The sequence below is a fragment of the Corvus hawaiiensis genome, chromosome 5 (genome assembly GCF_020740725.1).
Source record: "Corvus hawaiiensis isolate bCorHaw1 chromosome 5, bCorHaw1.pri.cur, whole genome shotgun sequence".
NCBI lineage: Eukaryota > Metazoa > Chordata > Aves > Passeriformes > Corvidae > Corvus > Corvus hawaiiensis.
Genome location: NC_063217.1, coordinates 17,835,144 through 17,849,931, shown reverse-complemented (window position 1 = coordinate 17,849,931; position 14,788 = coordinate 17,835,144). Strand labels below are relative to the sequence as shown.

The 14,788-nt window shown below is 36.2% G+C and overlaps 1 protein-coding gene across 5 annotated transcripts in view; it reads left to right on the top strand.

Annotated features, from left to right (window-relative positions):
• KCNIP4 (potassium voltage-gated channel interacting protein 4) overlaps positions 1-14,788 on the top strand; it is a 400,021-nt gene that overhangs the window by 162,492 nt on the left and 222,741 nt on the right. The window lies entirely within an intron of this gene.

The window sequence follows — 14,788 nt, the reverse complement described above, 5'->3', positions numbered from 1 at the left end:
AAAGACACTCAAGACTCATAAAGTATGGAATGAAAATGCCATTTATTGGTGCTAACACTAGAAGGGAAAAGAGCATAGTGTAGATACTCTTGCAACCCATCAGATGGACTGATGGGCAAAATTCACCGCATCATTCATGCCTTAAGCGCTTGGCTGGAATTTTTCTAGCAGGGAGCAATTCCATGCACCGTTTCTACTGGCAGCAAATGTTCACATGAGAACACGCTGCTTCCCACCAAGCTAGGCACGAGCACAGGCAGGTGCTGTAATGCCTGGTGCCAGGGGGAGCTGCCTGTAGGCCCCTGGGTATGATCAGCTGGCGGAGCGTGTGCTCTGGCCGTGCTGTGAGGGGGGTGGAGCAGCCCTGCACCCTGCTCAGGGCACCCGCTACCGTCATCTTCATGGGCAGTGCTCTCCCATTAGTACACCTGCACTTGGAAGCTGGGATGTAACCACTAAATTATTTTACCAGTCTAGCTTAAGATGTTCTCTGTTTTCCTGATTTAAAAACAGTATCTTCATTTTACATGGAAAGTTGATGGAGCAAAATTGTGTGACAGGACCTTAGGCAGTGCAGCAGCTCCTGCCATGAATAACTATTAGACTTTAAACTTATGAAAAAAAGATTGTTCTCAATAGAATTTTCTTGCCATTATCACAGCTTTCATTTCACACATTGTTATTTCTTTACTTTCTACAGATATTATTTTCTGTCTTCTAGTTTCTTTTATAGTCATTTTAAAAATTGAACTTTCTGGCTTAGCAAAAAAGGAGAGGAGGAGTGCACTTCAGGCTATATGATATTCTTCGGAGCATGACATAGAAGTGGAAATTAATAAAGAATAGCTTTCAGGCTTCCAGCAAGGATTGGCTCCATTAATCATAGGCTGAGACACAGTAAACAGGTGAAGCTGAAGATGACACAGTTGAATTGTATTAATTCATAACACTTTCAAGACATTGGTATCTACACTGTTCCTAGGAGTTCTTAATAGAGGCATTAAATACATGAAAACAGAGAGGAATAATACAAAACCATGATGTGGTTTTGGATTATAAATAATGAGATGAATGTCTAGATTCTCAAACCTGGTATATCAAGGCACATTGTGGACACGTCAATATAGAAAGAGATAAACATACAATTAAATAACTGGGGTTTCATACACTTGTATAATAATGTATTTTATTTCTGAGACTGGAAATGTTGGAACCAGATTTGACCACTTAAATTAAAAAATCTCATAGCTGATTAAAATGACATTTGAAAAAATACCCATCTTACATAATTTTCCTTGTCTTTCTTTGTTTTTTTAACTAGATTTTTCACAAAGCTCCTTGCTGTTCAGTTTTAAAAATAGAATAAGTTTAACTATCTCCTTAAGGAAATAAAACTGTGTTATACAGAAAAATTGTCCACTGTACTACTAAACATAAAACCTACTTACTATCTAGTGCAATGTTAAGTGATAAGAATAGAAAAAGAGTTCATGAGAAATTTTTTTAAATGCAGATTTTTGAAGAGAAAGGCAAAAGCTAAGGGAAACATTTGGAGTAGTAATTTGTGTATCTCAGTATGCTTGCTCATTAAAAAGCAAAAAGCAAAAAAATTGAGTGGTGTTAATTTAGCTATCAAAGGGATTCAGGTCACTTCTCTGTAGTTAGAGAAGGTAAAAATAACATTAATCTTTATTTATTGTGAGCATGTGCGAGACACTAGAATGAAATAAGTGCACTTTTCACATGCTTCCCTCAAGGTTAGATTTTTATGGAAAGAGGTTTGCAACAGAAGGTATTTGTCAGTTAATCAGCTGTTGTTTTGATGAATTTTTCTGGTTGTCTGTCTCGTGACTAGTTCATATGATAGTCATAAGGTATATAGGAACACACTGTCCTACCTTCAAAGACATGGGTAATGTTAGTTTTGGAAATAAGACAGATTTTACATGGAAAAAAAAACCCTAGAGGTCTGGTAGGATTTTCTGGGGAAAAGAAATCTTCTACCATGCATTCTTTCTTCTAATATCATGTAAGGGAGAAAAAGTCAATTGCTTAATTATTAGCTGACATTACTGAAATAAATCATAAAATTAAAACTATATAGTTGGACAAATCGTAACCTTGTCATTAGAGCATGTCATATTTAATAATTGTTTTAATTGTCTTAGTAACTCATTCCAGAAATAGTCATGTACATCCTTTAATGTGAAAGTACAAGGTAATTTCCAAACCCTTATAAAGCATTTTAGTCAATCAGTCTGGCATTAATCTCCAGTTCGAGAACAAGGGCGGTGTTCTGTTTCACTATTCTCCAACCAGGTGGAAGAAGTGGAGAGAAGAAAACTCCGCTCTTATAAGTAATTCCACTCAAAGACCTCATTAGCAGTGTATGAATATGGAGTTACAGTGCATCCCTGTGAGCCTTTAATTAACAAATAAGAAATAAAGGAAGCACAGCAGAAGCTTTGTCTTTCAATCCGCACATATTGATGAAGTTTGCTTGAAAATTATTTTGAAAACAGGATTAGTTTACGTTTGCTAAAGCTCTTAGTGTTTAGAGTAGACTGTGTGATTAGAATATTCGATGCAGGTTACCTGGGAGTGTTTGTATGGCTGCATGTTCCAGCTGTACATTTTGCTTAGTTCAGCTTTTTTTTTTTTAACTTCCTTGATTTATTCCACTCTCTCACCAAATGAATTGCCAGAGATGTTAATTTTGTTGTACTCAGATTTTGCTTGAATAACTGGAAGGTCACTTGCCAGATGTATAGCAGCATAAGGAGAATATTGACGGGATTTGATGTTTTTCTTTCCTGAAGAAGGTTCCATTCATCTCTAATATGAAGAAATCCTGTTGGTACATGCTCTGTTAATTCACTCCTGTCTGCCATTGCAGTGTTCCTTTTTTTTTGGCTTGAAGACTGCCATTACCTAGTGTTTTGTGGAACCACAGGAGGTGATGACTAGAGAGAATTTAACACAATCAACAAGATGCATGGAGGGAAGAACCTGACTGAGAATATTTGCATCTGAAATATATCTGGACTGACTTTGAGAGTAGCAAGAAAGGTATTAATCATCTCCTGTATTAATCAACATAATCAATACTGTTCTTAATTTCTCATTTCACTTTCTTGAAATTAAGCTATCCTGAGTACATTAAACAAATTGTGATTAAAGAACCAATTTAAATCACATTTAACACAAGTTATTAAATCCATGCTATACCAAAAATGCACACTTTAACGCTCTGTTTAAAAACTTAACGTTGGTGCAGTTTCGGGACAGTAGTACAGAGCTGTGGAAAGGATGGAGGAGTGCATGAAAGTTCAACAGTAGATGAATTTTTTCTGAGGAATTTAATACAAATAGAACTTCATCTTACCGTTGTATTGGGGACTTAGGCAAATTTGTGACAAACTTCTTAACATTGATTTGTATGTTTTATAAAAAACACATGCATTCCTTCCTACTGCTTTCCCCATCAATTTTACAGCCTCATCATTCCTTGAGTTTGTACCTGAAAGTTTGTGGGTCCTCAGGTGAAGATCAGCATTACCGCCAGTTATGCACTCACTGAACCTGGCATATATAGCTGAGCTGTTAGAGTTTAAAGAATGTAGTTAATGTTTGCAAGAGTACTACTCATACTTCTTACAGCAGTGCCTGGCAGCTAAGACCAGAATTCAGCCTTTGCAGGTACAGAGAAACCAGGGAAGCAGCTACCAGTATAAACAGGCAAAGAGACAAGAAAAACAGTCAGTTGGCTTGCAAAAAAATTTCGCTTTTTTTTTTTTCTCTTGGTTTTCAGGACTCTGGAGGTGATATCTTTATCCTGTCTCTGGCTCATGGAAATTAAAATTCAGTGTTGTCTGTATAAAAGAGATGCAAATTATCTTAAAAATGTAGAATTCCAAGGGCAATCTAAAATGAAAACTATGCATAGTCCTTTTTCTCATGGAAAGAAAAATACCCACTGATTAAAGCAAAAAACCTTTATGAAGTATTAGCATTTCATTCATTGGTTAAATTGGTACTATCATCACCATTCACTCTGAATCACATTTTCAGAACATAAGATTTTATGCTATAGCTATGAACATGACTGTTTCTTTTTTTTCTGTTCTTTTTGTATGACTTATTTCTGCCCTTCACAAATTCCTAATAGTAATGTTTAAATTTCTCTGGATCATAAAAATTGCCTATACCTCCAGTATAACTTTTAGATTTTATAACTATTTTAAAAGTGGAAAAAAACTTATGTAGGGAGTAAAATCCTAAGAGGTGGATCCTAAGAAGTCCAGAGTAGACATAGGACGAGTTCACAGTCTGATTCTGTAAAGTTCATAATGACATAAAATATGAAAAACTACTGATGATTTTTAAACCCCCTCCAAAAGTACTTAATTGCTCCTGATGGACTTTAAACAAAAAAACCAAACAAATCTCAACAAACCAACCCCAAAACATATAGCTTAGAAAAACTAAGAAAAGCTCTTTTGGGGTGGTTAGGTGGCTAATGGCAGCTAGAAATAATGAAAAATCAAGAGTTGTTACGACAGAAGCTTCCATCCAGAGTAATCCATTTCATGTCCTTTGGCTCCATTTCCTTTGGGAAAGACAAAACAGAAAGACGTCAGAGAGGTTAGCTGGGTGTTTTTTCTCCTAACCAACCTACAACTGGAAAGTTCAGTTATTTTTCTGAGAAAAACTTTGTAAGATATTCAACCAGCTGGTTTATTCAAACCTTCCAACATGGACCTTAACTTACTGTTTTACATTCCCCTGTGAACTTTTACAGAGTTATCCAGGCAGATAATATGACATAGTAGTACATCTTCATTTGCTTTGTTGCATAATATTTTCACATCTTGTTTTAGGATGAATCTAGAATGCTCATTTGATTTAAATAAAATGTAGGTGAATTTGACTTGCCCAGGAACTGCTGCTGGATAGTAAATAAGTCCGCTGCATATCACAGGTCCTGTTTGGTTTTGGGTTGGTTTTTTTTTTGGTTTTTTTAAGGGGATGGAAGCTTCTGTTACTGAACGAGGCACAAACTATTTCAGTCAAAAAAAGCACAAGCTATCAAGCAACGAAAATGTGTCAGTGTAAAGTTCTTGAATAATATGTGATCTTTTCAGGAAAAGAAGGATTTTTTTTCTTCCATTCCTCATCAAAGTGTTGCTTTTATTTTTTCTTTTCAATAGCTGTAGTGTTGTTTTTATTCCTTCTTGCATGCAGATGTTCTTTTGCTTTGCAGTAATTATCAGAGTGTCACTGCTTGCTGATGCATTTATTGCTTCCTTCTGCACAAATCTCCCAAAAGAATTTTCTATATTGGGAAAACAGCTGTTTCTCCCTGCTTCTGTTTGCATTTCATATAATTTCAATGCATGCCCAGTCTCACACTAAAGTTTCTTTAGCAGAAATAAAGACTTATGCAAAGTTTGGTTGTACATCAGTTCTGTGGAGCATGTTGAATGTATAATCTGTCTCTAAACTAAGACCTTTAAAATCACGAGGAGCAAGGTAATGGCACAGCTTCAGAGTTCTGGAGTGCATTTCATTTTGTTTTAAAAAAATCTGTTTTTCTATGAAGGTCTAAGACAGCTAAATATCATCAAGCATTTTCTCCCTCTGGTCTGTGATTTGAGGGTGATTTTTTTTCCTGCAAAGTAATTTTAATAATTATGCATGCTATAGAGCAGTACCGTTAAAGATGAAAGCCGGAAATGCTTACACCTTGCCATGAATTACTCTGTTGGAAAGCAAGGTCCTGAGGAGGAAATTTTCTGACATTTTCTTTTCTTATTTCTTTTGTCATAATTCTCACACTCACCTGAAAAAAGCACACTGCATCAGTAATAACTACCACAAATTCAGCTAGTTGGAGATTTCTTTCTGCTAGGGTGATGGGACCTGTGGATTTTACATCTGCTGACTTCTTTTATTAAATAATTGATCAAGTTTTATTATTTCTAATGGGTTCACTTCTTAGAATTGATGAAGCTCTGTCATTTTTCCTGAGAGTTATGAACTCTCAGCTCCACAGAAATTATGGGCAAAGGAAATTGACAATTACTGGATTTTCTTTTTAAGGAGCATCGAAGTTCAAGGATTTGAGTATCAGTAAATTTCAATTTTGTGAGCCCATATGAAATTCAGAAAAAAAGGAAAGTTTTGAAAATACTAGTTTTTTAAAAACTGTTTTTCCTCCAGGATCTTTTAGCGGGAAGGAATGGATTCTACATTTTTCTATCCAATGCTACATCATTACCTATTCCTCTTTACTTAATTTTAGCATATGCTGCACTTTATCCAGGCTAATACAATATAAACAGCTTTTTCTATGTGTATTTTCAGAATACTTGAACTCATATTTGAAGAAGTGTGCAGGTAACAGTGCATGAACTAATTCAGATGCTGAGGATGTTTTGTTGTGTTGTATTCAAACTCTCCCACTAAAACATGTCTCGTATTTCTGACTATGGATATTGAGCTAGAAAATCTGAAGAGCCCAGCATACTCATATTGTAAAGAGATGTGTGCTCATAGAAGGCAGGTGGCAACAAATGTTACATTCTTTGGGTTTGTTTTTATAATCCCATCTCATTTTCTGTACACTCTGATAGATGATCCCTAATGCAGTAAACGAGTATCAAGAAACAGAGTTGTGAGAGAGCAGATGAAGGCGAGTGTTACAATTAAGAGTTTCACTGGTTTATTAAATAGGGGAGATGCAGTGGAGGTGCCAACCTGTTTCCGTGTCATACATGGAAGCGTATCAGCATTGTCTGCAAGTTTGCAGATTATTTTAATTTGTATATACATATGCCTACATATGTGATGTGTGTATCAAGTTAGACTTTGAAATTCTTCGTGACATATTTTTAATCAAATGATTGTTTTGGTTTTATTGTAAGATTTTTTGAGGATAAGCAAATAAAATAGATATCTGCAGAGGATATTGAAAGGCCAACTACTTAGAATTAAGACCAAAAATACTCCACTGTATTAAGTAAATTATTCATAATAATTTTCCTCCTCTGTATCAAGGTCCAGCATAGAGAAAGTTGACTCCATGATAGTGCTTAGATTTTGCTAGTAGTTTTAGGAAGCTATGATTATGGGTTTAAGGCTTCTCATTGAGCAAGGAGATTTCCTCAGTTTTGACTTTGCCGTTTATAAAGTCATAACTAATAGGAAATAGCAGCAAAACTGACTGCAGCAAGGACACTCTAGCAGGGAATTACAGACACAGTCACAGCTGCCAGGGCTCTGGTTCCAGGCAATCAGATGTCCTTGTCACACTCTCTGCTTCATGACCAGCACTTTGGGTTGGACTATTCATCATGCCTGCAGCAGTAAGCACTCCTGTTATATCACAGAAAGATGGCAAAACTTTCATTAAAAAAGCACAAGGTAGAGCAAAGAAAAAGGGAAACTTTAAAATGAAATTATTCTACAGAGTGTTTTCCAGGTCAGATACTGAAATGTTTCCAAGTTTGTTCATCAATATATAGGCTAAAGTTTTGTACATGTGCCTGTATGTTTGTGGCCAAAGAGGGGATGATTCAGGAAGAACTCTAGTGAGGAGGGTGCATATGGCACTTGTCATTTTTCTGATTTATAGAAACTCAGCAGCTATCACAAAATGAGAACATAATTACTGTAACAGGAAAGATTCTGTTGTATATTAGGACTTTACCTCCCAAGCTTTCCCAGAGACATGTTTTAAAGAGTAGATAATCTGTGAAACCTCTAGTTTTCAGATTTGCAAACACAGCTGCATTAAGGTCACATTCAACAGTGTTCTCTCTGTTGAAGAGGATTTTCAGGTACCTATAGTGGCTTCGACTGATACCTGAGTGCAGGTATTGTCTTCCCCTGCTCTTAGTGTGTTTTTTAAAAATATAAAGACTGTAATGATTTCTGTCCTTTTTAGTAGTTTTAGCCTGTTTGGTTTTTTTTTTTTCTTCTAACAGTTGTTTTTACATTTATAATCCTTGCTACTGTGCAGCTAATTGGATCAAAAAATAATAAAACATTTGCGGAATTTCTTAAGAGATGAAAAGGTTGTGCTATGATAAAGTAGATTTCAGTATTATACACTTCTGGAAAATTTAGGTTAAATGAGACGAGCCATCAGAATGTTCTCTTTTCCTGTTTAAGCAACATTGCTGCCTTTTAGAACTTGGTGTTTCAGAAATGTGTTTCACTAATGATTTGTCAAAAGAAAACTGAGACAGTGACATAAATCACCTCAAAAAGAATAGGAATCTAAGTTAGGTTTAACAATAATAAATTAATACAAGAAACTGTGGCTTGAATAATTGAAGTACAAGAAAATATGTTCACTAAATAGTGGTATGGGGACTGAAGGAATGAAACCTAAAATAGCTGACATTCAATTCTCTGTAAATACCACATCTTGTAAATTCATGGCGGAATGCAAAAGGATGGAGGGAAAGAATGAGAAAGGAGCATTTCCCTACTTTATAATATGTTGCAATACAATCTTTGTAGTAAAAATCAAACTTTGCATGCAACTACAACAGTAAATATAACTTCCAAAGAATTTTGGGTGTTGTACTGTAAAGTCTTTAATGGCATCTGAGCTCCGCTGCTGGCAGGCATGGCTTCATGGTGGGAATATCAGCCCTCCTATGCTACTCAGCAGCACCTGATTGACCTTGATCAGACTTGGGTTCGTGATCTTATTATGTCAGTGTAGTCAGGCAATCTGGATTTAGACTGGTATGTTTTCTCAGTCATCCTTATGCTACCTGAGAGGACAAAGGAAATCTGTTGTGATGAAACCCAAGAGTGATGGGGGCATATGATCTAACCTTACAGATGAGAGTGTCAATTCAATCTGCTAGATTTTAAAATTTTTTTCAATAAAAAGATTAACAAAAAAAGGCAGTCTTGACAAATGTCAGGAGATTGTCAACATTATACCATATTTTGCATCAGTCTTACTGTCTTAAAATACATTATTACTCAAGTCAATGAAAACCCATTGAAACATGTATGAGGAAAAAAGTAGAAGACTGAGTAAAGAGATAAACATAAGGATCCTTTTTTCACTAGGGGAAAAAAAATAAAAGATTAAAAAGATTAAAGCATAATCCTCCTTTAGTTCAGCACCTGTAGTCTTTGAAGTGACTAATAATACTTCAAAACCATTCAACATTTTCCCCAAACTCCTCTCACTTAAAGGCTCTCATACAACATTCCCAGCCTCAGAATCAAAGCTTTCCTCTTTGTTCCAAACAAGTACTTTGTGCCAGGTCTTCAGTCTATTTCTTGAATTTGTGCCAATTCTTACTCCTCTCACATGCATTTTAGAACTTGCAATCCTGGTAGGATATTCCTCTCAAAATAAGTGCCGCAGATCTGGCTTTCAGCAGTAACACTGCCACGCTGCCCATTTGTCATTATTATATTTTTGTTAGCCAGACAGATGGGTCAAAATTTATATACCTAAACAGACCTGTAGAAACAAAAGGGGCTAAATGTATGGGAAGGCAGTATTTTATGAGCTCTGTGCCTACAGAGAAACCAGGATAAATTTTGGCATTTGCTGTAATAAGGCTGTTTTATATCTTTTAGCAACCAGTCTAAGTAATCCTTAAGACCTTAGTCCTAGGAATCATTTTTTTCAACCTCTTTAACTCAGTGCCTGACCAAAGAGTGAAAACAAGTATTTTCTTTTAACTGGAAGTAATAAATTTGGTATCAAATCTTCTACTGAGAAAGAGCTTAAGCCTTATACATTTTTATAGTGATGCCCAATTTTCCATAAATTTAAATATACTTTTCAACTAGCTTTTTCTTTAAATGAATAATAGGAAAAATAAGAAACACTTGCTTAATTTTATGCCAAATTTAATTATTCACCAAGAACAGTCTCTGAATGAAAGTGATGATAGTTTGAAATGATGAGATGGTGACATGACTTTCATCAGAAACTATGTGTCTTGTCAGATATCAGTCAGCATAAATGCACACTCCAAACAGGAATACTGTTACTTCTAATATTATCATAATCTAAATACAGCCTTCACTTCTTCAAAAATATTAAAAATCTATGGTGCTTGGTTCAGTAATAATTATTATCCACATTTTTCATCAATAGATTAAATAGATTTTTATCTCTGTAACTCTGCCATGCTTTTCAGGTCACTGAATATCTCAGAGTTAAAATATACCTGAGCCATTTTAGCTTTCATTTTTTACTCTGATTTTATCCTCATTTAAATTGTTTCCATTAGTGTCCACAGCTGCACTGCAAAAAAAGATAAAGTTGGTGTCATTAAGCAAAGATGTAGTAAATGCCCTACATAAGTGTAGAGATGGAGAAAGGCAAAGCCTGAAAAATAAAAAGTACCATTGATATCTAAATCTATGGTTTTCATACAAAAAGTTGCAGTTGGTTTTGGACTAATAGAAAAGTAGCTATAATAAAAAAAAGGAAATCTCTTTTGTTTATGTTTTGGAATCTTTGGACTTTACCCAGTATTAAATTACTGCACTAATATGATAGACTCATTTATGAAGGAAAAGAGTTCATAAAGTCATTCAGGGCTTCACCAGAATGAAAAGTCACCAAGCTGTCTGTGGAAGACTGTGCACAGTAAAGGTATGGAGCAGTGACATTCAGTGGTTTGAAATATCTGGTTGGATCAGCTTTGAAGTGATGAACTGTGAGCTCTGGTGGGTAAAGGAATGCTGGCTAATGGGCACAGTGCTTGTAATGAGAAGAAGCCTCTGCCTTAAGTCTGTGGGCAGATGAGGTGTTCCTCCTTCCTCAAGTTTGATAAAGAGAAATAAACCATAGTAGGACAGTACGGATAGCTGGCCAGGACACGCAACCAGTAGAGTCCCTGGAAAAATCCACACAAGTGGGTGTCCAAAATACAAGGACTGAAAACTGGAATTTCTAGAGTAGGTGAGTGTCATGGTTTACTCCCTCCCTCTCAGCCTTCCCCTGTGCAAAGGAGAACCAGAGAGAAAAATAAAACTTGTGGGTTGAATTGAGAACAGTTGTATAATAGAAACAAAATAAAATGTTAATAATTAAGATAAAAATAACAACAATTAATAATATTAATAATAATAATTGTAAAGAAAATGTGAGACAGAGAGGTATAAAACCCAAGAGAAATCATGCACAATACTATTGTTCCCAAGTCACTGACTGATGCCCAGCCCATCCCTCAGCAGTGATCAGGCCCCCTTCCAGCTAACTCCCCACAGTTTATGTGTACTGAGCATGGTGTTCTGTGGAGTGGAATAGCTCTCTGGTCAGTGTGGGTCAGCTCTCCTGGCCAGGACCCCTCATGTGCCTTCACGTGCACCTGCTAGCTGGAAGAGCAGGAGACACTGAAAAGTCTTTGATTTAGAGTAAGCTCAACTTAGCAATAACTAAAACATCAGTGTGTTATCGACATTATTCTCATACTCAATCCAAAACACAGCACAGCACCAGATAGAAGAAAATTAGCTTTATCCCAGCTGAAATCATGACAGAAGGAAAGGCAAAATTTGACCCAAACATTAAAAGATTGTATTCTGCAAGTCTTCCAGCTGTCACTGAAAATATGTACCTGATACTGGCAGGCATTTAGGTCACAGCTTAAGCCTTAGAATGAGATCTAGATGAATCGTGGTCTTTGCATTTTATGTGAAGTAGTCTGTGAACCTTCATGGAGACTGACAGTGCAAAAATAGGAAAATCACAGCCTGACATGAACTGCAGGTAAGCACTGAACTGTGTGAAAGAAGGGTTCACTTTCTTCTTTATTCATCCAGAATATGATATGCCTAAGATGAGCTAATGAAATAGCAAATGCCTCAATATAAAAGACAAGTGAAAAGAATGAGAACTGTGTTTTTTCTTTTCATAGTTAAAATAGCCTCACACAGACTTTCTGATAGCAGCTCAGACATTGTACTGACACCAGCAAGTCAGATGAGATTAAAATTAAGTAACGAATGAGAATGAGAAGCAGCGTAGCAGAACCATTCAATATGACAGAAGTGCAGCATTTGAAGAAATAACACACTTGAGTGAACCAGCAAATAACACTATCTGCTGGCAGTCAGCTGCACCGCTCAGTGGAGTTTGTGCTTTTGGTAATGAGTTTCCTTGGTGATTCATTGGCAGATGATCCATGGAGGGAAATGTGGAAGAATACAGTTCTGAGAAGCAGGTGGTATCCTCGAGTGATAAACACTGCTTCAGAATTGTAATTATGGTATAGAAAACAGGCAGACAGAAAAGCCTTTCACAGCTCTAAAAGCATTGAAATATGATAATTTTAGAAAAAAGATTTTTTACAAACTTTCAAACCATATGGAGCATCATATATTTTACAACATCTGCTTGTCAGTTTAAAGAGAAATAGTAAATTTGTATGGCAAAATAATTTAGCAAATTTAGTTTGCGGGGACCATGTGCAAATGGAAAGAGAGATATTCTGGAATCCTTAGAACACCCATGAAGAGAAGTTTTAATAGGCTTCATGTTTTAAGTTGAAAAATATAAAAGGTAGGTGATTTTGAAATTATCATTTGTCATGTTCTGATCACACCTTGACTGATGGTGCTCACCAGCTCTGGTTACGCTTTTAAGTGAAATCCGGTTAACTTTGTTTCCTGTAGAAATAAAGTGTCTAGTATTTTTACACTGCTCATCTGTAATTGGATGCATGTGTGCATTGTGTGGGACATATCTTTGACTTGATAATGTTCAAAAAAATCTAATTTTATTCACATTTGGTGGAGGTTGAATTCCTTAAAGGTTACTTTTCCACCTGCTTCAGGAAAACTAAGGATTGGTGGTGGGAAGGAGGCTGAGCAGAGAGAAAAGCCTTAAGAAAGAGGATCAATAACTATCACCCGAGAATGTCCAAATAGCTGCAAATTGCAGCTCAAGCAAAAGCCTCATATTTGTCGATATTTTTCTATCTAGAGCTGTGTTTTTCTGGATTAGTACACATTTATTTATATTCCAAATGAACATACTTGAGCACCCTTAACTGAGAATTTTTACATATCTAAGTTGATTGTTGGTATCAAGTACTTGATTCTATTTGTATATACAATTGTTTTATAACAAACATGCAAGACTTAACAATGTATAAATAAGCCAACTAGTCAGGAAAATAATTGTCAGTGCTCAATCTCTGATAGAAAATTATAAGTATTTCACTAAATATTTCAGATGAATAAAGACTTCGAAGATTTTATTTCGTTTTTACTTGTTCATTCAATGTGGTTGATACAAAATAGCAAGGTGATGGTTTTCAATAATAATAACAATCCAATCTTTTCTGTACCAATAGGGGTTAATTGCAGGGAAAATAAAGTAAATACCCATTTTTAATTAATAACTGTATTCTTTTACATTCCTTTTATATATGTAATGTTTCATATTTGGTTTTTCACAGTCTCCTTTAGAAAATTACAGGCTTAGAAGTCTTGTTGCCCATGTTTATGGCAAAGAAAAATCTTCCCTACAATTTTTTTTTTAGTCTTTTTTGTGGTTAGTTTTATTGCATCCATGAAAGATACCAAAGTTTCTTATATCTCTTTTTCACAGCCATTATTTTTTTCAGCTGAATCCTCTGTACCACTTCATAAGGCAGCCATGGCAGCCAGTGTTGCTATACTGCAGACAGGATGGAGTAAGTACCCAGCAGCCCAGGTTGCTGTAGATCTGAAGGAGGGACATTCAGACAATTATGGGAAGTTCAGAGTAGCCTTTTCAATTTCTATCCCATATCAAGTCCCCAGCTTTTCTCCACTCATACCCCACTGCACTACCACATGCAGAGGGATGGTCATGCAGCCCACATGGTGGCCTAGGTCAGACACCCAGTGCTTCTGAAAAATAAGGAAGAGGGAAAAATTTTTTTCCAGCTGGGCCATCCCTGAGCCATCCACCTGCATGAACTGTTGTGCCAGGAGAGTGGACAGGGAGGATGAGAGGCTGAGAAGGGACCCAGGAGAGGAAAGTAGGGAACCAAAAGGTGCTAACACCAGAACAGCTTTAGGAGTGAAGAGGTTGTGATTGGTTGCTTTATGATAAGCCAAAATTGTGTGGGGGTGACAGCTGTGTTAGATTAGAGTGGGCACAGCATCCTAGGCTGATGAATTAAAGAATTATTTTTACAACAGATTATAAGTGTAAAGTCTCCTTACATCCAGCTGATGTCAGTAGTGTATCAAATGTTTTATTAGGCAATTGCTGTATAAAATATGACTAAGAAGAACCCTTTGAAATCTTACTGCAGTATACAGCTATTATTGTCACAAATGATGCTCTTGTTTATTGCCACAAAGTCTGCCCTTGTCAGCAAAGACAGAGTGGGCCATGAGAACTAGAATCGCTCTGTTGAGATGTATTTTCATCTACCACTTTTATGTCTCGAAAAGTACTGCAGTTGTCTGTATTTGAAGAAAGTGTATCACATCTTATGCTGATCTTAACTTTCTAAATGAAACTTGTGGGGTGATTGAGGTTGGCATGCTCATTCATGAGGAAAAAAAACCCAAAACAACCCAGGGAATCTTGGCATTTACACTTAAATTGCACATCTTGTATGTGGGGTGTAACACAAGGCTGTGTTTCCCTACACCAGACCATGCGTTATGTTGCGCTTCTAAGCGTCAGATGATGCCATGAATTAATGAGCATTCAAGAGTTTGATAGTAGAAACTAAATGTGCTCAACACTCAGCATGATCCAAACACTAAAAATTCATGCCTGTGCTCG